The sequence below is a fragment of the Moschus berezovskii genome, chromosome 12 (assembly GCF_049115385.1).
Source record: "Moschus berezovskii isolate FMDL1 chromosome 12, NW_MosBer_1.0, whole genome shotgun sequence".
Lineage (NCBI taxonomy): Eukaryota > Metazoa > Chordata > Mammalia > Artiodactyla > Moschidae > Moschus > Moschus berezovskii.
This window is the reverse complement of record NC_142471.1, coordinates 46,935,092-46,957,574: the sequence shown is the minus strand read 5'-3', so window position 1 is coordinate 46,957,574 and position 22,483 is coordinate 46,935,092.

Sequence of the window (22,483 nt, the reverse complement as noted above, 5' to 3'; positions counted from 1 at the left end):
ACGTGAAGAACCCACTGGTCTCTCACAAAAGAAAATTCCCACTGAAGATGAGCCCATAAACAAAAGTTTAAAAAGCAGGAAGAAACCCACCAGCACAAGACAGCCAGCCGTACAATAAATTGGAGAATTCACACCTAATGTGATGAAAACAGAACAATCTCAAGAAGCAAAGGAACACATCCAAAAGTTAAAAGCATGACACTAGGAAAAAACGTGCAGATATGGTGGGAGGGGAAAATAAATTCTAGAAATTAAAAAAGAGTCATTGAATTTTTTAAGTTAATATAATGCTTAAATAGTGAGCTAGATGCCCTGTAGGAGGAAATGGCAACCCACTCCAATATTCTTGCCTGGAAATTCCACAGACAGAGAAGCCTGGTGGGCTGCAGTCCCTGAGGTTGCAAAGAGTCAGACACAACCAAGCAACTGAGCACACACAGCACACAGTTTTTGAGAGAGAATGAACACTTTTGGAAAACAGAGCCAAAGTAATTTCCCAGAATGCAACAGAGAGGAATGAAGCAGCAGTACAGGGATAGAGTGGGAGTGTTTCAAGTCTAAATATTGTTGTAAAATATATGGCAATCTAACCTTCATGAATATTGTTACACCAAGGACAGGCTGGCTGTTTTATAATAACCTATTCATCCGAATAGCCTGAGGAGGAAGCAGTGCTAAGTGTAAACTGGTCCCTGAGGGCTCCATTTCAAGTTATACTCAATGATGTCACTGTGAAAAAATATTAATAAAGAGAAAACTCAACTAACTAGAGTAGGGAAACCAGAGGGGAAGTTCTCAAACCCTGCAATTATAGCAGAGTCCAACAGAAAGATCCCTTGTTGACAAGGACTCAGCCAATGAACAGCCTTGGACTCTGTTTGTTATAGTCTTCCCAACTTCCTTTGCTCTCTATAAAAGTGTCCGCTTTCTCTTGTCATATGGGAGCCTACACACATGGCTCTTCCTAGTTGCAGGCCTCACATTGCTATTCTCTGCTGATTCTGAATAAACCCATCTTTGCTGGAGAAATATCTGACTGCCTGTTTAGTTCAGGTCAATCTCACCAACCTGCTGCATCGTTCAAGCTCCAGAAACCTCTCCCCATTCCTTCCCCTTGTCTCTTCTTGGCTGTGCTATTAGCTCCTATTCTGCTACTTCTTTTTAATGTTTTAGATTTCAAATCCATGGGCTTGAGTCCCAATTTCAGAGTCATAACTTAACCTCCCATTAAATTTGCTTAGAAAGATAGACTTCCCCTAAATGTGTCCATGAATGCTGGGTCTCAGGACTGGATTAGAAGGAACATGGGTATTGGTCCACTGTAACAGTTCTCCATTTGATCTAACATAAAGAGACTTTTAATGTCTTACTTAAAATGAGAACCAGTTTCCACAGTTTCTATCTTTCTCACATTTCCACTCTCTTTAGTGAGATTCAAATTTCCCACCTAAAATTACTTCCAAAAGAAATTCTGTGTTCAAGACCCCTGAACAATGGAATATTTGCTGCTGTATCAGTAAACAAAAGCTGTCACATTCATCAGCGATTGCAGCCACCACTGATGGCAAGCTGATGAGCCCTGGGGAAACTCAGGAAGGAAAGAATAAACTTAGTAGGCATCAGACTTCAGCCACTCCCTATGGTGAGCCTTAAGGAAACTCAAGATGTGAAAACAGGTTACTGGACCCAGATAACTGAGGTATGGTTTCAGTGAGCAAACTCTTGCATTTTCCTATACGTAGAAAAGCATCAAGTTCCTTAATTTGAGGTATCTGGTTTTCCTTTAACTAACAATAAGCTTTTGACATTCACAGTGCCTGCTTTTTGTTGCAAAACTTCTATATAACCTGGCTCCCCACCTCACTTCCTCAGAGCACTTCTCTCAGGTTTACTTGAGATGCTGCCTCCCAGGCTTGAAGTCCTAAAAATTCTCACCAAATAAAACATAATTCTCAACTTTTAAGACAACATCCATATTCTTTTATTTATTTATTTTGCAAGACTGGTATAATATAAAATGTCCCAAAACTTGGAGTTATACAGTCACATAAGGAAGGATATGCTCAGTTCTGCCTGACTCTTTACAACTCTGTTGACTGTAGCCTGCCAGGCTCCTCTGTCCATGGGATTTTCCAGGCAAGAATGCTGGAGTGGGTTGCCATTTCCTTCTCCAGGATATCTTCCCAACTCAGGGATCAAACTCACATCTCCTGCATCTCCTACATCTCCTGCATTGGCAGACAGACTCTTTACCACTGAGCTGCCTGGGAAGCCGTAAGGAAGGACAGGGCCATGTAATTGGAAGAGCAAGCTGAAGGAAGCCAAGAGGCATGATCTGGCATCCAGCCGTCTGCTTGCCAGGAGGAGGCAAGGAGCCCACAAAGATGCTGTTACACAGGATGCATTAGAACCAGGAAGACTTAAATTCTTCTGCTTTGGAGTCATTCAGAAAATGTTAGAATGGCACTAAGATACTTAGAGTGCTTATGTGGTCCTGAAATATATTTACAAATAAATCCATGACCTGAACAACTATTTATAAAATAACAATAAACAGTTACAGCAAGGTGTAAATGATATCCTTCCTGTGAAAGGACTTTAAAAATAGAAATAGATTACTTCCACCAATAAAATTTGTGTTTATTCATTTGGAATCAAAGTAAGCACATTTTATCAGTTGCCTGGATTTATGGTAGAAAGTGAGGCAGATTTAATTCAAGGGAGGGAAGCAGTAAATTAGAAGAACTTATACTTAAACATCTTTTTTATCTGACATATTTTCTCCCATTAAAAAGAGTCAAACACCTTCACATTACACAAAAAAGAAGATCACTTTCAGGAAGATTCAGAGCCTCTCTCTCCAGATGCCTGAGTTCAGTCATGACCTCCCAGAGGTACTTCCACCCAGGATTGTCCTACCTTAAAACCATGTTACAGAATAATCTAGAAAGTGCCTGTTCTTTGGCTTCTGAAACACTCAATTCCAACGGGCTCCCTTTAAAAGGTATCAAGTGCTAAGTGTTAGTCTGTCAGTCATGTCCAACTCTTTGTGACTCCACGGACTATAGCTCACAAGGCTTCTCCATCCATGGAATTCTCCAGGCAAGAATACTGGAGTGGGTTGCCATTCCCTTCTCCAGGGGATCTTCCTGACCCATGGATCAAACCCAGCTCTCCTGCATTGCAGGCAGATTCTTTACTGTCTGAGCCACCAGGGAAGCTTCAAAAGATATCAAGTGTGCTAGTTTACTCAGTCATATCCAACTCTGCAACCCCGTGGACTATAGCCCACCAGGCTCCTCTGTCCATGGAATTTTCCAGGCAAGAACACTGGAGTGGGTTGACATTTCCTCCTCCAAGGAAACTTTCCAATCCAGGGATCAAACACGGGTCTCCTGCATTGCAGGCAGATCCTTTACCATCTACAGCCACCAAGGAAGTCCCAAAAATATCAAGGCAGTTATTAAATCATCATGGTCTTCTTTTAATGGTGGCAGGAAAAAGGTTTAGGAGCATGCTTTCTACACAGTTAGCAGCTCTTGGTTAGAAAGAACCTCTCTCTTGTGAGGTCAAGATGAAACAAGAAATGTCACCTAACTTAAAAAAAAAAATAGGGACTATATATATATATATACAGTCAACAGCTGCAGCCTTGAAATCGGCAGCCAGTCATGAAGAGCAACAAGTAAAGAAACTGACTTCGTTTATTTTATTTGCTCTGACCTTCTGGACAGAAGACAAGCTAGTGAAATATAAACAGGTCATCATATGGTACTTCCTTATGTAACAGATTGTATATAAATGTTGGTCTGTATTGTTCTAGAATTTAAGCTCTGAAGAGTGGTTTGCTTCCCAAAATAACCTTAGTTTGTTTTCATAAACATATAAAACATGTTTTCTATATATAGCAACTTTTTGAAAACAAGGATTGTTTGGTACTTTGCTTTACAAATTATGTATGGAAAAGGTCTTCAGAGTGCAACTAAAGTAAGCAATTCTGTCAATCAAAATCATTAGCATAAGGGATGCTATTTGTCTACCAGGCAGGCCCTCTGTCTGTGCGTTACAAGCCCCATCAAATTTAATCCCTACAAAATGTCTATGAGGTTGGTATGATTATTATAACCATTGTGCTGAACAAGACAGACTTATCCCCTCAGCTTGAGTAAACCTGAGACAGACTTGACCTGACCTCTCTTTTTGGAACATTTATTTTAGAAAACTTGTCATTGTAAAGTCTTTCTCTCCCCTCTGAGATGTAAGTCATCCCTCAAGGACCTGGGAGCCATCCCTTTGAAATGTAATTCTAGTAGTCTTATCTCATAGTTTCTGTGGAAGGGTGGGAGCCTAACTTCTGTAAGCAACAATTAGTCAACATGGATGAGATGGCCTCATCACCTGGACCAACTTCCCTTAACAACCTCCAGTCCCTCCATTAGCTTCTGCACTTGTCTCAGCAGAGTTGTTGTTCAGTTGTAAGTCATGTCCGACTCTTTGCAACCCCAATGACTGCAGCACACCAGGCTTTCCTGTCCTTCACTGTCTCCCGGAATTTGCTCAAACTCATGTCCATCGAGTCAGCGATGCCATCCAATCATCTCATCCTCTGTCGTCCCCTTTTCCTCCTGCCCTCAATCTTTCCCAGCATCAGGGTCTTTTCCAATGAGTTGAGTTTCAGCAGAGTTGAGTTCTCTCCTACTGTTAAGCCTCAAATCATGTCTTTCTTGCCTGCTAAACTCTGTATGGTTCATCTTTTCTTGACAGTTCAGAGGAAGAGATTGAGCTGTATAAAACTTCCTTAATTTTTCCGATATCATCCCTTTAGCTCTGGGGCTTGAAACCAATCTTTATTCAATGCAGGTGAAAGAGGATGCCCAGGGAGAGCTTTCTGAGCCCTCCATCCTACACAAGATAAAAACCAAGAAGTGCCACAAGCAAAAGCTCAGACTGTACTTCCGTCCTGATTCCCCTAGAGGCTCTTTGATCATGGTGAATACCTGTGATTTCACCTACCCTCTAGGCCTTGACCTCCATCTGTGTAACACGCAGACCCAGGGAGAACATAGGCTAGGGCGCAGTCTTGTGTGTAGCCTCCTTGCTGGGTCTTCGCAGAGCTGTCAGGTGGCACTTCCTCCTGTGACACTGCTCCCCAGAGCAGCAGCCCCAGGAGAGGCCGAAAGGGACCCGTCTGGAAGCAGCTATCCCCTCAAAGCAAATAATATCTGATGGGTAGCCCTTCCTGCAGAGCTGGACCTACACTCCACTCATTCCTGCTACCCCACGAGTCATGAGGAAACCTCCCTTCTTTCTCTATGTCTCTCTGTATCTCTTGCACACAGACACAGTTTAACTCCCACAACCTCAAGAGAGGTTTCCTTAAACAGGCTTCCTCCACCCTTAATATTCATGCACACACCTGCAGACTTCTGACCACCCACCTCCAATATCTGAATCCTTAATGAGCTCTTGTCCTCAGCCTCAAAAGGAAGAATAAGACATTTTGTAAATATGATGAATTTAGATAAAACTTCTCAGACTCTTCCCAAATGTTAAGCCACTCACACAAGACTGTACATGGAGTCTGAGGCCCCAAATGCCTCTCTTCTCCCACCCACCCCAACCCCTCAACTTCCTGGGTGATTCTACATTCTCAAACAGCAGAAATTTCAGTGTTTCTCTTAGAGAATCCAGAAACTTCCCAGTTTATTTTTTCCAAGCTATACTTCATCCCCTTAAAAAATATATGTTAAAATTTTTTACTGAAATTCAGTCTTCTCAATCAGTTTTAGTCCTGGCTCCATAAAGGTTTCAGCCTGACATGACTGCAAAATCTGTGCCCCATCAAAGAAAAAAAAAAAACAGGAAGGAAGGCTAAACCTTGCATGGTCCCAGAGTGCCATCTAGTGTCTAAAATTTAAACAACAGCCTCCGGATCTACTGAAAAAAAATAAATAAATAAATAAGCAGGCTGCCAGGACACCCTTGTTCATTCTCTTCCCCAGGTGGTCTAGTCAGCTGGTCACAACATCCATATACATGGTGAACTAAGGGGAATGGGAAGCTCTTAGAAGTCTTAGGATAGAATAATAAAATGATTTAACTATATATTAAAAGGATCTTTCTGGATGGAAAACAAACCTAACAATACAAAATGGAAGATGGTTGAACAGTTGAGAAGATATTGGAACAATATCTTCCAACACTGAAGGTTCAGAAGCCATGGCTAGCAAGGTGGAGGAGAAGGAGAAAGACAAGCATTAGGTGAGAAATGAAAGGAAGCCACCCACACGGCCCTCTCTAACTGCCTATTTCCCCTCTCTGTCAGACTTGAACCAGGGGATGAAGAGAAGCCTCAGTGTTAAATCCAGTTCAACATTTTTATAATAATATAGGTATCAGGGTTCTTCAGGTGACACTAGTAGTAAAGAACCTGCCTACCAATGCAGGAGATGTAAGAGATGCAGTTTTGATCCCTGGGTTGGGAAGATCCCCTGGAGGAGGGCATGGCAAACCACTCCAGTATTCTTGCCTGGAAAATCCCATGGACAGAGGAGCCTGGCAGGCTTCAATACACAGGGTCGTAAAGAGTCAGACATGACTGAAGCGACTTAGCACCAGGTATGGGCATTTTAATTACTTGTCTTGCCTAAACATAAACAATGACTTAGACAAATAGAAGTGAAAGTCAAGGTGGTTTATAATTGCTTCCCATGAGTCATGCTTGTTCAAGGTACAGCTCAGTAAGTATTCAGGGTCTGACAGCTGTTTGTATCGTTTTTGTTCCCCTTTGTGCTTTAGAGCATCTTGCACAAGGAGGTGCTTATTTGTTTACTTATCCATTCAGAGTTATGGAGCAACTGCCATATGCCAGGGTAATGGCTGGGAACCAGGAATGGAGATGTGACAATGAAATGGCCCCTATCATGTAAGACTAATCATTAAAGGATAACTTTAAAAATTGAGAATAGAGAGCTCTGTAGAGATATGCAAAGTGCCACTGAAGGGAAAAAAAAAAAAAAAGGAATGAATAATGCCTGGGAAGTCAGGGAGCTGACACAGTAAAAGAACTGTTTGCCCTCAAGATATATTTGTTAACTTTGAACTATTTGCCTTTTGCTACCTTGAAAACATTCAAATTTAGAGGAGGCAGGAAATTTAGATAGAGCCCAGGTGAAGGTCAAGTGAATGCTGGTAGGAAAAAAAAAATTACTGAGCTTTTCTCTTCTAATATGTCAAGCGTAGGACTATTGCTCTGAGATGCAAGGAGCCAAATGCAGGCTCTCAGCATCTCAGAGCAATAGTCCTGACTCCTACAGAAGCATCAGCCTCACCACCAGCAGGCCACCTGTGGGGTGCATTTCAGAGGCACGTGGGTGGTACCTCCTTTCAGACAACCAGAAAGATTCCCCCACTCAGTTGCTTGGAACTCTATACAGAATCATTTATTGTTTTGTCCTAAGGGTCTCATGCCCATTAAAAAGGAGTAAATAATTACATTTACATTTTAGCATGAAGGAATTATTGGACTGTTTTCTAAGGGCGAGTTTTGATACAGAAAATGAAAAACAGAAATGCATCACATCTCAGGGTAACAAAGGAAAGAAAAAGAGCACTTTTCCCAGATTCTCCAGAAAACAGCCTCTTCAGCTCTGAGACTGGCCTGCAAGAGGTTTATTAAAGAATTATTTAGGGCTGAAAGAGGCAAGTATGGACAGAGGTAGCGCTGAACTACAACACAGTTGCAACGGAGACATTAGCTGTATCCCTGAGGCTAGGAAGCCAGGCTTTGCAATCAGCTTTGATCTGTCACTGGATGAGGTTGCCTCTACGGGTTGGGGGTTGGGGGCTTGCAAGGTAGCTTACTTCTGCTGCTGCTACTGCTGCTGCTAAGTCACTTCAGTCGTGTCCGACTCTGTGTGACCCCATAGACGGAAGCCCACCAGGCTCCCCCGTCCCTGGGATTCTCCAGACAGGAACACTGGAGTGGGTTGCCATTTCCTTCTCCAATGTGTGAAAGTGAAAAGTGCCAAAAGCAACTGCTGGAGAAGGACTCATCTAAGAGCCACCAGCAAGTAATGGGCATGAATGCTTCTGTCATAAAGGGGGTTCTGGAGGTACAACTCAGTTCATTACAGGAACCATTGAGGCTAGCAAAGAAAACAGACAACAGACCACAGCTGAACACAAACTTCCACTCATCTCCCCTGCATCCCCACTCTAATAATATATTTCTTTACTTGTGATGTCCCCTCTCAGTGTTAACTGTCTATAGTTTCTCCTAGCTCCTACCCTCTCCTCAAGAAAACAAGTAAGAAACATTACTAACATTTATTAGAAGTGGCTGTACTGCCTCAGTTTCCCCAACAAGGTCAGGAGAACAAAAAGAAAATAAGCCAGAACTTACAGTAAACTTACAGGGGTTATTGGCCCCTCTGCTCAGAAGTACGGTCCAAGGTCAGATCCGTGACATGCCAGGGAATAGCTGTGCTCAATCACACCTTCATGGACATCACCAGCATATCCTGAGTTATTACTTCTAATCCTCTAGTTCTCTGGGTGTCATTAAGGAGCTGCATGGACCAGAAATTCCCATTGTACATTTTATATCTTTCTATTGCCAGGAAATTTGCAGCAGTCCATGAGCCAAGTCCACTGGACTTGGAAGAAGCTGATATCCAGATCTCCCTTTGTGAGCAAATAGTGCCCTGCATCCATTTATTCACCAGACAAACATTTCCTCAGTGCCTACCCTATGCCAGGAAATGTGGTTGGCATAAGCAAGACATACAACAGCTTTTTAGGGCCTCAGTTCACTCTCATAGAAACTCCATGTGCATGCATGCATGCATGGTCACTCAGTCATGTCCAACTCTTTGTGAACCTATGGACTGTAGCCCATCAGGCTCCTCTGTCTGTGGGATTCTCCAGCAAGAACACCGAATGGATTGCCATTTCCTCCTCCGGGAAAAAAGGCATGGGTAAGACTTAATGCTATCAAGCACAGCTCTACCAACTTGGACAGGAAACAATTCACCAGGCCAAGGCAATCTGTTCTTCCAACTATGCACTGAACTCTGCCAAATTACGCTGACATCCCTTGCCAAAATCTCAACAGGAAACACTATAACCAAGCAGTGATGTGATTCCTCTGGAGTAGAGCAATATTTAAACACCTCTGTGTTAGCAGGGAGTTCTTTGTGAATCTTACAATTGGCTTTATGATGGTGGGTTTCCATTCTCCAGACTATCAAGTAATTGTACCTTCATGCCAGGCCCTTTCTTCTGAGGCAAGGTCAAGCTGTTGGAGTCTGCTCCAGTTTAAACGAAAGCACAGCAATTTGGCATTGTCTGACCTGGAGTACTGCTGTGCCTCAAATTCTGGCCCCTAGAAGAAAAAATTAAAATGTATAACTGCCTGTTCACCTTCCCAAATTTTCAGTCAATAATTAATCTGTAGTTTCAAACAATGTAGGTCACAGAAAATGTAGTGCTGCAATATCCAAATCACCAAAATTGGAAACTGAAGTTGTTTTAAATCTTCATTCTCTAAGGAGAGTTTTTAAGTTGTTTTTATTTCCAGATGTGTCATTAAAGAAATTACTGAACTGTTTTTATGTTAGGCTTATCAATTCCTCAATTCCACAAGGGTTTACTGAGGGACACATTGTGTGATATAATGTGCTAGGCTCACAGTGGGCAATAAAACCAGATGACTCAAATGGAGCCAGACAAGGGAAGGCCTGGTAAGCCAGGCTATGTGATTCGTACTTGATTCTCTAGGAGGTGACAAGCTAATGAGGCTTTCTGAGCAAGCAAGAGGCTTAATGAAAATGAATTTTAGAAAAAGCAAAACAGAAAAGAGTACAGGGTGAACTAAAGTGGAGTCTGGGCAAGGAGTCCAGATTGTGACCTGTTTCCAGCGGACAAAGATGGTGGCATGAAAGAGGGACAGGAAGGAAAGGTAAAATAAAAGAAGGAATTCAAAGGAAAAAAATCAGTGTATTTGGATTCTGATTATTTTCCCTAAAACTTTCTTACCTGCTGTATCACTTATTAGCTGAGCTACTTTGAGGAAGTTAATTAGCTTCTCTAGCCTTCAGTTTTTTTATCTGTAAAACGAGGATGCTGATAATCCCTACTACATAGGTTTATTTTTATTGTTATGGTATTAAGTAAGGTAATATATGATAGAGAATGAACAGCAGAATGCCTGCCATCAAACAAATGCTCAGTAAAGTAGAGCTAATATAATTTGTCAAAATACAAATGAGATAGACCTAATTTTCCCCCTTTTGGATAATATGCACCTTTCAGTATTGAACACATTTTTCAAAGTTCCAGATGCATTTAAGCAAATGTATTTCCTTTATCTGGCATGTGGGGTCTTTTTTAAAAATATTTATTTTATTTATAAATATTTAATATTTATTTGGCTGCACTAGATCTTCGTTGTGGCACTCACGGTCTTCCATCTTGGTTGTGGCATGTGAACTCTTAGTTGCACCAAATGGGATCTAGTTCCCTGACCAAGGATCAAACCAGAGTCCCCTGCACTGAGAGCTCAGAGTCTTAGTCACTGGACCAACAAATACATTTCTACATACAGAACATCTCTAGAAGGTGCACAAGACATGTAACAGTTATTATCTGATGGGGCAGAGGTAGGGGGAGTCTGGGAGAGGGCATGGAAACAGGGATAGAAAGAGAGAGCTTTTACGTTGTTTTCTTTAGTACTGGCGGAATTATTTTTACTATGTGCATGTATGACTCAAGAAAGTAGTTTACAAAATAAACTGTGAACACACAAGAGAAGAATTAATATGCTTATTTTGTTTACATAGACGTTTATATAGAATGAGAATAATAATCATAAAATAACAATGTGTACTGGGCACTTATCAAGTTCTTTCGCATGAACTCACTTGATAAATCCCCACAATACTGTATGAGGTTAATAGGACTAGTGTCCTCAAGTAAAGATGGTGTTTTATAAACATCCCTAAGTTCCAGATAAGGCATAACAAGTGCTAATAACTTATAAAAAATGACCCAGCTAATTAGTAGCAGAACCAAGATCAGAACCATGACCAGAACCCAGGTGCCACAAATGTACAGATCTACATATACAAATAGGCTGAAAACCTATTTTTAAGTATCTGTATGGACTGAGACATGATGAACAAATGTGGTGTGGGATCTTGGACCCGGTCTTGGAACAGAAAAGGAACAGTCATGGAAAACTGAGGAAACCCAAATAAAGTCTATATTTAGTTATAAGTTATTGTACCCATGTTAATTTCTTAGTTTTGACAGATGTATCATGGTCATAAAAGATGCTCACATTAGGAGAAGTTGGTGAAAGGGAACTCTCTGCAGTGTCTTTATAACTTTTCTCTAAATAAATTTTAGAAAAGCAGTCTCTGCAGGATATCAGCTGCTGAACATGAGTGCAGTTTCAGAAAGATTTTTCTTCAATGGGGAAATGCTCACTTGTTTTCCCATTCTGGTCTTCCCCATGCTTGATCAGCCCAACTTCATGGCCCAGTGGCTGTCCACATCTGAACAACTACAGCACTGATATTTTAAAGAAATCTACAGATTGCAGCCATTTTGCAGGAGAAGGAATAAACATCTAATTCATCGTTTTAAAAATAACAATAAATATTTCTGATGCCAGAATATGCTAAAACTATTGATCCTCCTTGGATCCAAATAAAATGTAAGAATCCAAGAGAGGGTAAACAATACTAATTTTCCTCATTCTTCCAAGATGCTGCAATTCCTTTTGAGGTGTGTTGACTCTGCTCCTGCCAAGTGAATTGAGCATGTGAGGGTGAAGCTAAGCCAGAGCTACTGATCAGTGAAATTGGGTGCAACTGGGTGGAAGAGCTACAACGCTGAGAACCCCAGCAAAGCACAACATCGCTCATAGTGTGTAGGATTCTCCACAGTGTGAAAACAGCGCATTACTTGGATGCCTAGATGTATAAGGCTCAGGGGAAAGGTTACTTTAGGAGCCTTGTGGAACTTCATTATTCTAGGTCCATTGCTCTTCAAAGAAATGTGAGGAAAGTTTGGAAGAACACTGGCCTAACTCTGGAACTGAACTTCATTTGTTGAGATGTTGTTCTATTAAAACTCACTTTCTAGAAAATAAAACCTTGAAATATTTTTAATTTGTCTTTAGAGAACTATCTAATTTCACAGTCATGTTTCATCATCATAAGTAGACATACAAAGCAAAGCAAATATCACAAATGTGTGCATAACCCTAAAGGGGCAAATTACTCTATGACATCCAGCTAGGGATGGATCCAACAGTGAAAGCCTAGGATTTATCCTCACCATCATATAGCCTGAGGTGCACACTACAGATCATATGTTGTTGTTTAGTCGCTAAGTCATGTCGGACTATTTTGTGACCCCACAGACTATAGCCCACCAGCACCTCTGTCTGTGGGATTTCCCAGGCAAGAATACTGGAGTAGGTTGCCATTTCCTTCTCCAGGGATCATCCCGACCCAGGGATCAAACCTACATCTCCTGCACTGTCAGGCAAGTTCTTTACCACTGTGTCACTAGGAAAGCCCCAAAGAAAAAGGAAGCCTCAAGGGAAAAAATCCTGATCCAATTACTATGCATTTTGCTTTTTAGATCAAGACAGCTATAGTCATATGTTTTGGTTCGATATCTGAGAACTTCTACACCAAAGTAAAAGTTTTTATTTTATGGGAAATCACAGGTCACTTTTTGCAACTAGTTAGGTCAGTTATGAAATGGTCTTCAATCAAGTTGCCTCAGAGAAGACTCTGCATTGAGAACTCGTGTGTAGAAGGTTCATTTAGAGAGTGCTTCCAACAGTGACCAATAAGGGAATGAGAGAAGCAGGACAGAAAAACAGAAGAAGCCAAGCAAGGAAGGAATTTCAGGCAAAGTTACCCAGAAGCTAACTTCAGCTTCATGCTGTGGGGAACTCAGAACTATACACTTTGCCCCAGAATTTGTCCTAATTCACAGCAAGGTTACTGCACTTTGGTACTGACAGGGTATGGGTCAGTTGTTGGCTAAAGGTTACTACATGTACATGCAAATTCCCAGGCATTTCTGCAAGCTCCAGGACCCAAGAGCAGGCCTTCAAAGAGAATCACAGGTGTGGGTAACAGAAGCAAAAGCAAACAGAAGCCAGGGATGTGCAAGCTCAGTCGCTTCAGGTGTGTCCCACTCTTTGAGACCCCATGGACTGTAGCCCACCGAACTCCTCTGCCCATGGGATTCTCCAGGCAAGAATATGGAGTGGGTTGCCATGCCCTCTTCCAGGAATCAAACCCATGTCTCCTGTGTATACTGCACTGCAGGCAAATTCTTTACCCACTGAGCCACCTGGGAAGCCCAGAAGCTAGGGAATGGATGTGCGAATAAAAGAGGACACAAGAGGTTCTGGGCAGAGCTGGCAGAGTGCCTCCAGGTCTGCTGCAATTACAGAGTCTGGTATTAGAATACATGCCACATGTCACAAAAATTTGCTGAAAACCATAGCTCTGTATAACAAGGCTCTCACTGGGCACCTGAATGTAGCTTGGACTCCCAAGTTTCTTACTAAACATAACAACCATTGTGTTGTTTTTCATTGCTTTCAGTCATTGCCACATTCATTTTTAATTATAAATTACTGTTAACAATCAGTTCAGTTCAGTTCAGTTCAGTCGCTCAGTCGTGTCCGATTCTCCGCGACCCCATGAATCACAGCACGCCAGGCCTCCCTGTCCATCACCAACTCCCGGAGTTCACTCAAACTCATGTCCACAGAGTCCGTGATGCCATCCAGCCATCTCATTCTCCGTCGTCCCCTTCTCCTCCCGCCCCCAACCTTTCTCAGCATCAGAGTCTTTTCCAGTGAGTCAACTCGTCACATGAGGTGGCCAAAGTATTGCAGTTTCAGCTTTAGCATCAGTCCCTCCAATGAACATCCAGGATTGATCTCCTCCAGAATGGACTGGTTGGATCTCCTTGCAGTATAAGGGACTCTCAAGAGTCTTCTCCAACACCACAGTTCAAAAGCATCGATTCTTCGGCGGTCAGCCTTCTTCACAGTCCAACTCTCACATCCATACATGACCACGGGACAAACCATTGCCTTGACTAGACGGACCTTGGTTGGCAAAGTAATGTCTCTGCTTTTTAATATACTATCAAGGTTGGTCATAACTTTCCTTCCAAGGAGCAAGCGTCTTTTAATTTCATGGCTGCAATCAGCATCTGCAGTGATTTTGGAGCCCAAAAAAATAAAGTCTGACACTGTTTCCACTGTTTTTCCATCTATTTCCCATGAAGTGATGGGACCAGATGCCATGATCTTTGTTTTCTGAATGTTGAGCTTCAAGCCAACCTTTTCACTCTCCTCTTTCACTTTCATCAAGAGGCTTTTGAGTTCCTCTTCACTTTCTGCCATAAGGGTAGTGTCATCTGCATATCTGAGGTTATTGATATTTCTCCCGGCAATCTTGATTCCAGCTTGTGCTTCTTCCAGCCCAGCGTTCCTCATGATGTACTCTGCATATAAGTTAAATAAGCAGGGTGACAATATACAACCTTGACGTACTCCTTTTCCTATTTGGAACCAGTCTGTTGTTCCATGTCCAGTTCTAACTGTTGCTTCCTGGCCTGCATACAGGTTTCTCAAGAGGCAGGTCAGGTGGTCTGGGATTCCCATCTCTTTCAGAATGTTCCACAGTTTATTGCAATCCACACAGTCAAAGGCTTTGGCATAGTCAATGAAGCAGAAATAGATGTTTTTCTGGAATCTCTTGCTTTCTCCATGATCCAGTGGATGTTGGCAATTTGATCTCTGGTGCCTCTTCCTTCTCTAAAACCTGCTTGAACATCTGGAAGTTCACGATTCACATATTGCTGAAGCCTAGCTTGGAGAATTTTGAACATGACTTTACTAGCATGTGAGATGAGTGCAATTGTGCAGTAGTTTGAGCATTCTTTGGCATTCCCTTTCTTTGGGATTGGAATGAAGACTGACCTTTTCCAGTCCTGTGGCCATTGCTGAGTTTAAGGGTGTTAGGCAGTTAGAATAGGAAAAAGGAGTCCAGAATAGCAATGGCTAAAAGATAAGGAAGGGAAAAGCCCACGAAAATAGAACAAAGGAAGGTCCAAGGACCAGAGTGAGGACTTCAGATAGAACAAACAACACTTCTGGCTAACCCAGTTTACATAGGGCAGGCCCAGGGGAGGAAAAAAACATATAAAAAGAAGAGCCAAAGGGCCAGGGCGGGACGGGGGTTTTGTCTCTCTCCCATGCGTGTACTCTCTCTCTCTTCTCTTCGTGTGTTTTGGGTTGGCATGCCCTCATGCCTCAAGGATGTATTTTCCTTTATTTTCTAAATAAAACTGAGCTGTAACACTGTCTAAGAGCTATGACACGCCAAGGGCTTTAACATCCGTTGCTTCAAATTTTTCATGTGATGAGACAGAACCAAGGAAATTACACACTCCCCTGACAATAGCTTTGGCTAGACAGACCTTTGCCAGCAAAGTAATATCTCTGCTTTTTAATATGCTGTCTAGGTTGGTCATAGCTTTTCTTCTAAGGAGCAAGCATCTTTTAATTTCATGGCTGCAGTCACCATCTGCAGTGATTTTGGAGCCGAAAAAAATTAAGTCTGTCATTGTTTCCACTGCTTCCCCATCTATCTGCCATGAAGTGGTGGGACCAGACACCATGATCTTAGTTTTCTGAATGTTGAGTTTTAACCCAACTTTTTCACTCTCCTCTTTCACTTTCATCAAGAGGCTCTTTAGTTCTTCTTCTCTTTCTGACCTAAGGGTGGTGTCATTTGAATATCTGAGGTTATTGATATTTCTCCCAGCAATCTTGATTCCAGCTTTTAATGCTTCATCCAGTCCAGCATTTCTCAAAATAAGCAGGCTGACAGAACCAATAAGGGCTCAACAAACCAGTATGTTTTACTCATACATTGTTCTCCTAATCTATGTTAATGAAGCTATATATTTACTTGGAAACCTGTCTTTCTTCAAGATTCATGTCAATCGTTTTATGGCCTGGGATGACTCACCTTGTGCCAATGTTATCTCAATATGCATGTTGTGGGTGAGGGGCCTGGGGCCATTATGAGTTTTAAGACGTTTCCTTTCTCTAATTAACAGCTTGCTGATAGGTATATAACATATTGCTAAAGGCTAGCAGGGGGCACTCTTTCTGCCCCCTTCCAATGTCTCTGTCAGAAGCTTTCTCCATCTCTTTTATACTTTAATAAAACTTTATTACGCAAAAACTCTGAACAATCAAGCCTTGTCTATGGCCCCGGATTGCATTCCTCTCCTCCAGAGGCCAAGAATCCCAGTGTCTTTCACAGCTCAGCAACAACCTTTCACAAGGACAGAGGGGCCTGGTGGGCCACAGTCTATGGGGGTCACAAAGAGTCAGACAGGACTGAGCAACTGAAAACACACACACTAAAGGACATTCATTCCCCAAAGAAGAATCATAGAATCTTCTGTTTTCCTCTATAAATATACTTTTGCCTACTCAAACTAAATGAAAAATAAACTTCTAAAAAATTCCTAAACTAATAGAAAACATCACCCACACTCCAACTACACTGAAAGAAAACATTATCTACTATGACATCTGGAGAAAGAAATGGCAACCCACTTCAGTATTCTTGCCTGGAAAATCCCATGGATGGAGGAGCCTGGTGGGCTACAGTTCATGGGATTGAAAAGAGTCAGCCACGACTGAGTGACTTCACTTTCACTTTCATTATGACATTGCTTCATTTAGCATTAGGAAAAGTGAGATTCTAGACAGTTGTGATTTGTCCTGAATATGGTTCTACATATTTTCAAACCAATGATTCCTATATAAGTACAACCAAAATTACACAAGTAATTGCACCTCATCCAAGTCATAGTTAATCAGAAAGAAACATAACATTTAGCAAGTCATTTGAAATATATTGGTCATATTTCCACAAAATAAATCCATTACACAAGAGCTGGGATTAAAGAACTCTGTTACCAAGTCCTTAGCTTTATAACTCAACTAAATGTTTACTAAATAGGAAGTTTCTAGTATAATTTTCCACTTGTATTCTCACCATTGGGCTAAATTTACCAACTGCACCTGCTGTCCCATTCACTGTTGGCACTTTGTTTAAACTGGAGTTACTCCTCATCACTTGGCACTCAGAATTTTTTAGTGGACCAGAAAGTGAAAAGTACAACACAATAAACTCAGCAATTCAATTTCTAAAATCATATTTGGGTTTTTTTTCCATTATTTGCCAACAAAGGTCCATCTAGTCAAGGCTATGGTTTTTCTAGTGATCACGTATGGATGTGAGAGTTGGACTGTGAAGAAAGTTGAGCACCGAAGAATTGATGCTTTTGAACTGTGATGCTGGAGAAGACTCTTGAGAGTCCCTTGGACTGCAAGGAGATCCAACCAGTCCATTCTAAAGGAGATCAATCCTGGGTGTTCATTGGAAGGACTGATGATATAGCTGAAACTCCAATACTATGGCCACCTCATGTGAAGAGCTGACTCGCTGGAAAAGACTCTGATGCTGGGAGGGATTGGGGGCAGGAGGAGAAGGGGACGACAGAGAATGAGACGGCTGGATGGCATCACCGACTTGATGGACATGAGTTTGAGTGAACTCCGGGAGTTGGTGATGGACAGGGAGGCCTGGCGTGCTGTGGTTCATGGGGTCGCAAAGAGTCGGACACGACTGAGCGACTGAACTGAACTGAAGGAAGAGATAAGTTAGATGTGTTTCTGGTATGTTCCAGGCCATGGTGATTCATTCAAATAACTCTTGTCCATCTGCTATCTACACGGGGTCTCTTGACCATTAAGTCAACCCTGGAACCAAACTTGACTAGTGACAGTGCCACAGTCTCTAAGTTTACCCCAATCCGACCCATGTACTTGAAAAAGTCAGCTTTCAGTCTCAAGTCTCTACTCCTGAAGATCCTAGGGATGCTTACCTCACTGCATTATGGGGTCTTGGGAATGCCCAATTCAATGAGCAAAACCAACATGAGTTGCTGATGTCTTTTAGTCAAGCATTTCTTTGTTCAAGCTCAAGTCTTTTCCATGTGACTTCTCTCATCATCAGTTTCTTAATCTATAAAATGGGAGTAAAATTAGCTACTTCACAAGATTATGGTGAAGATTTTAAATAATGATGGAAGTTGCCTTACAAATGCCCATTATGTACTAGACACTTAATAAATGGAGGTTAACATCAGTGGTCTAAATGTTGTTGAGCCAGAGAAAGGGAGAATGTTCATGGGCTATTGGGTTGCCTCCCTTCACATATTTTGGGTACCTGTGACTGGAAGCCACCAGTGAAGATGCTGGTATTCTAGGACACCCATCCACCACTTAGCTTTGACTTATTTGTTGTATCTTGATAGGCATTGACTCTGCTCTGTGCTCAGAAATATAACCCACTTCAATCCACAAATGGGTTCTGTTTGGCTGAGGTGAAACAAAGCCACAGACTGTGGATCCTGCTATAAATAAATCAATGACCACAACCTGGACCGTCTTAATACCCACATTTCTATCTTCAGCACTTAGCAAATTACTCCTGTAATGAGTACTTAGAAATACTTCTCAGTGAATGACAGAGGAGCCCCATACCTCACTGGCAGGGCAGGAAGGGGAGCAGGGAAGCAAAGCACTATGGAAGGATTCTGGGCTGAGGAATCAAACAGAGTTTTATTCAATCTTGATTCTACCACTTAGTAACTTTCAACTTAGTTCAGCATAGCTGACTTGTTTTATGTACGCCTGTTGTTAATATTTTACCAAGTCATTTAGGTAGCAGCACTTCTTTAGTATCTAGTTACTTATCTTCTCTTATCCTCTATGTCCTCAACAATTAGATGAAGATACTTGCTCCCCCCAGGCTTGTTGTAAGGGTTAAATGACATTATGTATATAGACATTCAAAATGCTATTACCCTTACATTGATTCAGTTCAGTTCAGTTCAGTCGCTCAGTCGTGTCCGACTCTCCGCGACCCCATGAATCACAGCACGCCAGGCCTCCCTGTCCATCACCAACTCCCGGAGTTCACTCAAACTCATGTCCACAGAATCGGTGATGCCATCCAGCCATCTCATTCTCCGTCGTCCCCTTCTCCTCCCGCCCCCAACCTTTCCCAGCATCAGAGTCTTTTCCAGTGAGTCAACTCGTCTCATGAGGTGGCCAAAGTACTGGAGTTTCAGCTTTAGCATCAGTCCCTCCAATGAACATCCAGGATTGATCTCCTTTAGAATGGACTGGTTGGATCTCCTTGCAGTATAAGGGACTCTCAAGAGTCTTCTCCAACACCACAGTTCAAAAGCATCGATTCTTCGGCGATCAGCTTTCTTCACAGTCCAACTCTCACATCCATACATGACCACGGGAAAAACCATTGCCTTGACTAGACGGACCTTGGTCGGCAAAGTAATGTCTCTGCTTTTTAATATACTATCTTACATTGATAAATAACTATTATTTTATTGTTTTTATTTACTGTTGCAGCTCTGTCTTCTCTCATATTTTGGAACACTCATTTTTCTATTGTTTCTAACTTATTTTCATTAAAAGTGTAAGTACAGCACCTCTCAAACCTCTGAGGCAAGACTTCTGTTGCTGCCACTCTCTTGGGCAGTCTCGGCATCATAGACTCCTCAAAGAACATGAAATCAGGGATGCTGATGTTACAAGCACTCATCTATGAATACACCACAGCCAAAACAAAAAATGCCAATCCATTTCTTGGATCACCTATAGATCAGTATTCCCCTAGTTCCATCCAACATTTGCCAATGAGTCTATTTAACTGACAAATGCAGCACAGACTTAAATGTATATTTGTATACTTTAATGATTTACTAAGGCTGTCAATTTTCTTGGCATATTTATATACATAGATATGGCATATGCCATATTTATTTCACATTAAATACTAAAGACAAGTATTTTCTTTTTATTTTATATTCTTTTTTAATTAACTTATTTATTTATTTTAATTGGAAGTTAATTACTTTACAGCATTGTGGTGGGTTTTGCCATACATTGACATGAATCAACCTTGGGTGCACATGTGTCCCCCTGTTCCTCCCCATCCCATGCCTATGGGTTGTCCCAGTGTACTGGCTTTGAGTGCCCCATTTCATGCATTGAACCTGGACTGGTCATCTATTTCACATACAGTAATATACATATTTCAATGATATTCTCTCAAATCATCCTAACCTTGCCTTCTCCCACAGAGTCCAAAAGTCTGTTCTTTATATCTGTGTCTCTTTTGCTGTTTTGCATATCGGGTCGTTATTACCACCTTTCTAAATTCCATATATATGCATTAATATACTGTATTGATGTTTTTCTTTCTGACTTACTTCACTCTGTATAATAGGCTACAGTTTCATCTACCTTATTAGAACTGATTCAAATGCGTTCTTAATAACTGAGCAATAAAGCTGGAATCAAGATTGCTGGGAGAAATATCAATAACCTCAGATATGCAGATGACACCACCTTTATGGCAGAAAATGAAGAGGAACTAGAAAGCCTCTTGATGAGAGTGAAAAAGTTGGCTTAAAGCTCAACATTCAGAAAACAAAGATCATGGCATCCGGTCCCATCACTTCATGGGAAATAGATGGGGAAACAGTGGAACCAGTGTCAGACTTTATTTTGGGGGGCTCCAAAATCACTGTGGATGCTGATTGCAGCCATGAAATTAAAAGACGCTAATTCCTTGAAAGGAAAGTTATGACCAACCTAGATAGCATATTAAAAAGCAGAAACATTACTTTGTCAACCAAGGTCCGTCTAGTCAAGGCTATGGTTTTTTCAGTGGTCATGTATGGATGTGAGAGTTGGACTGTGAAGAAAGTTGAGCACCGAAGAATTGATGCTTTTGAACTGTAGCGTTGGAGAAGACTCTTAAGAGTCCCTTGGACTGCAAGGAGATCCAACCAGTCCATTCTAAAGGAGATCAGTCCTGGGTGTTCATTGGAAGGACTGATGTTAAAGCTGAAACTCCAATACTTTGGCCAACTCGTGTGAAGAGTTGACTCACTGGAAAAGACTCTGATGCTGGGAGGGATTGGGGGCAGGAGGAGAAGGGGACGACAGAGAATGAGATGGTTAGATGGCATCACCAACTTGACAGACATGAGTTTGAGTGAACTGCGGGAGTTGGTGATGGACAGGGAGGCCTGGCGTGCTGTGATTCATGGGGTCGCAAATAGTCAGACACAACTGAGTGACTGAACTGAACTGAAATGAATATTCCATTGTGTATATGTACCACAGCTTTCTTATCCATTTGTCTGGACATCTAGGTCACTTCTATGTCCCAGCTATTGTAAACAGTGCTGCAATGAACACTGGGGTACATGTGTCTCTTTCAATTCTGATTTCCTCAGTGTGTATGCCCAGCAGTAGGATTGCTGGGTCATATGACAGTTCTATTTCCAGTTTTTTAAGGAATTTCCCCACTGTATGAATCTATGTGGGGTAGAATCTATCTACTCCACACTATGAATCTCCAGAGTGGCTGTATCAATTTACATTCCCACCAACAGTGCAAGAGCATCCCCTTTTCTCCACACCATCTCCAGCATTTATTGTTTGTAGACACTTGATTGCAGTCATTCTGACTGGCATGATTTGGTACCTCATTGTGGTTTGGGTTTGCATTTATCTGACAAAGAGTGATGTTGAGCATCTTTTCATGTGTTTGTTAGCCATCTGTATGTCTTCTTTGGAGAAATTTCTGCTTATTTCTTTGGCCCATTTTTTGATTGGGTCATTTATTTTTCTGGTATTGAGCTGCAAGAGCAGCTTGTATATTTTTGAGATTAATTCTTTGTCAGTTGTTTCATTTGCTATTATTTTCTCCCATTCTGAAGGCTTTCTTTTCACCTTGCTTATAGTTTCCTTCGCTGTGCAAAAGCTTTTAAGCTTAATTAGCTCCCATTTGTTTATTTTTGCTTTTATTTCCATTACTCTCGGAGGTGGGTCATAAAGGACCTTGCTGTGATTTATGTCAAAGAGTGTTCTGCCTATGTTCTCCTCTAGGAGTTTTATAGTTTCTGGTCTTACTTTATATCTTTAATCCATTTTGAGTTTATTTTTGTGTATGGTGTTAGAAAGTATTCTAGTTTCATTCTTTTACAGGTGGTTGACCAGTTTTCCCAGCACCACTTGTTAAAGAGATTGTCTTTTCTCTATTGTATATTTTTGCCTCCTTTGTTAAAGATAAGGTGTCCATAGGTGTATGGATAAATCTCTGGGCTTTCTATTTTGTTCCATTAATCTATATTTCTTTCTTTGTGCCAGTACCATACTGTCTTGATGACTATAGCTTTGTAGTATTATAAAGACAAGTATTTTCACAAGTGTTTTGCTGGCTCAAGATGGCCTCTTAAAAATGACTGC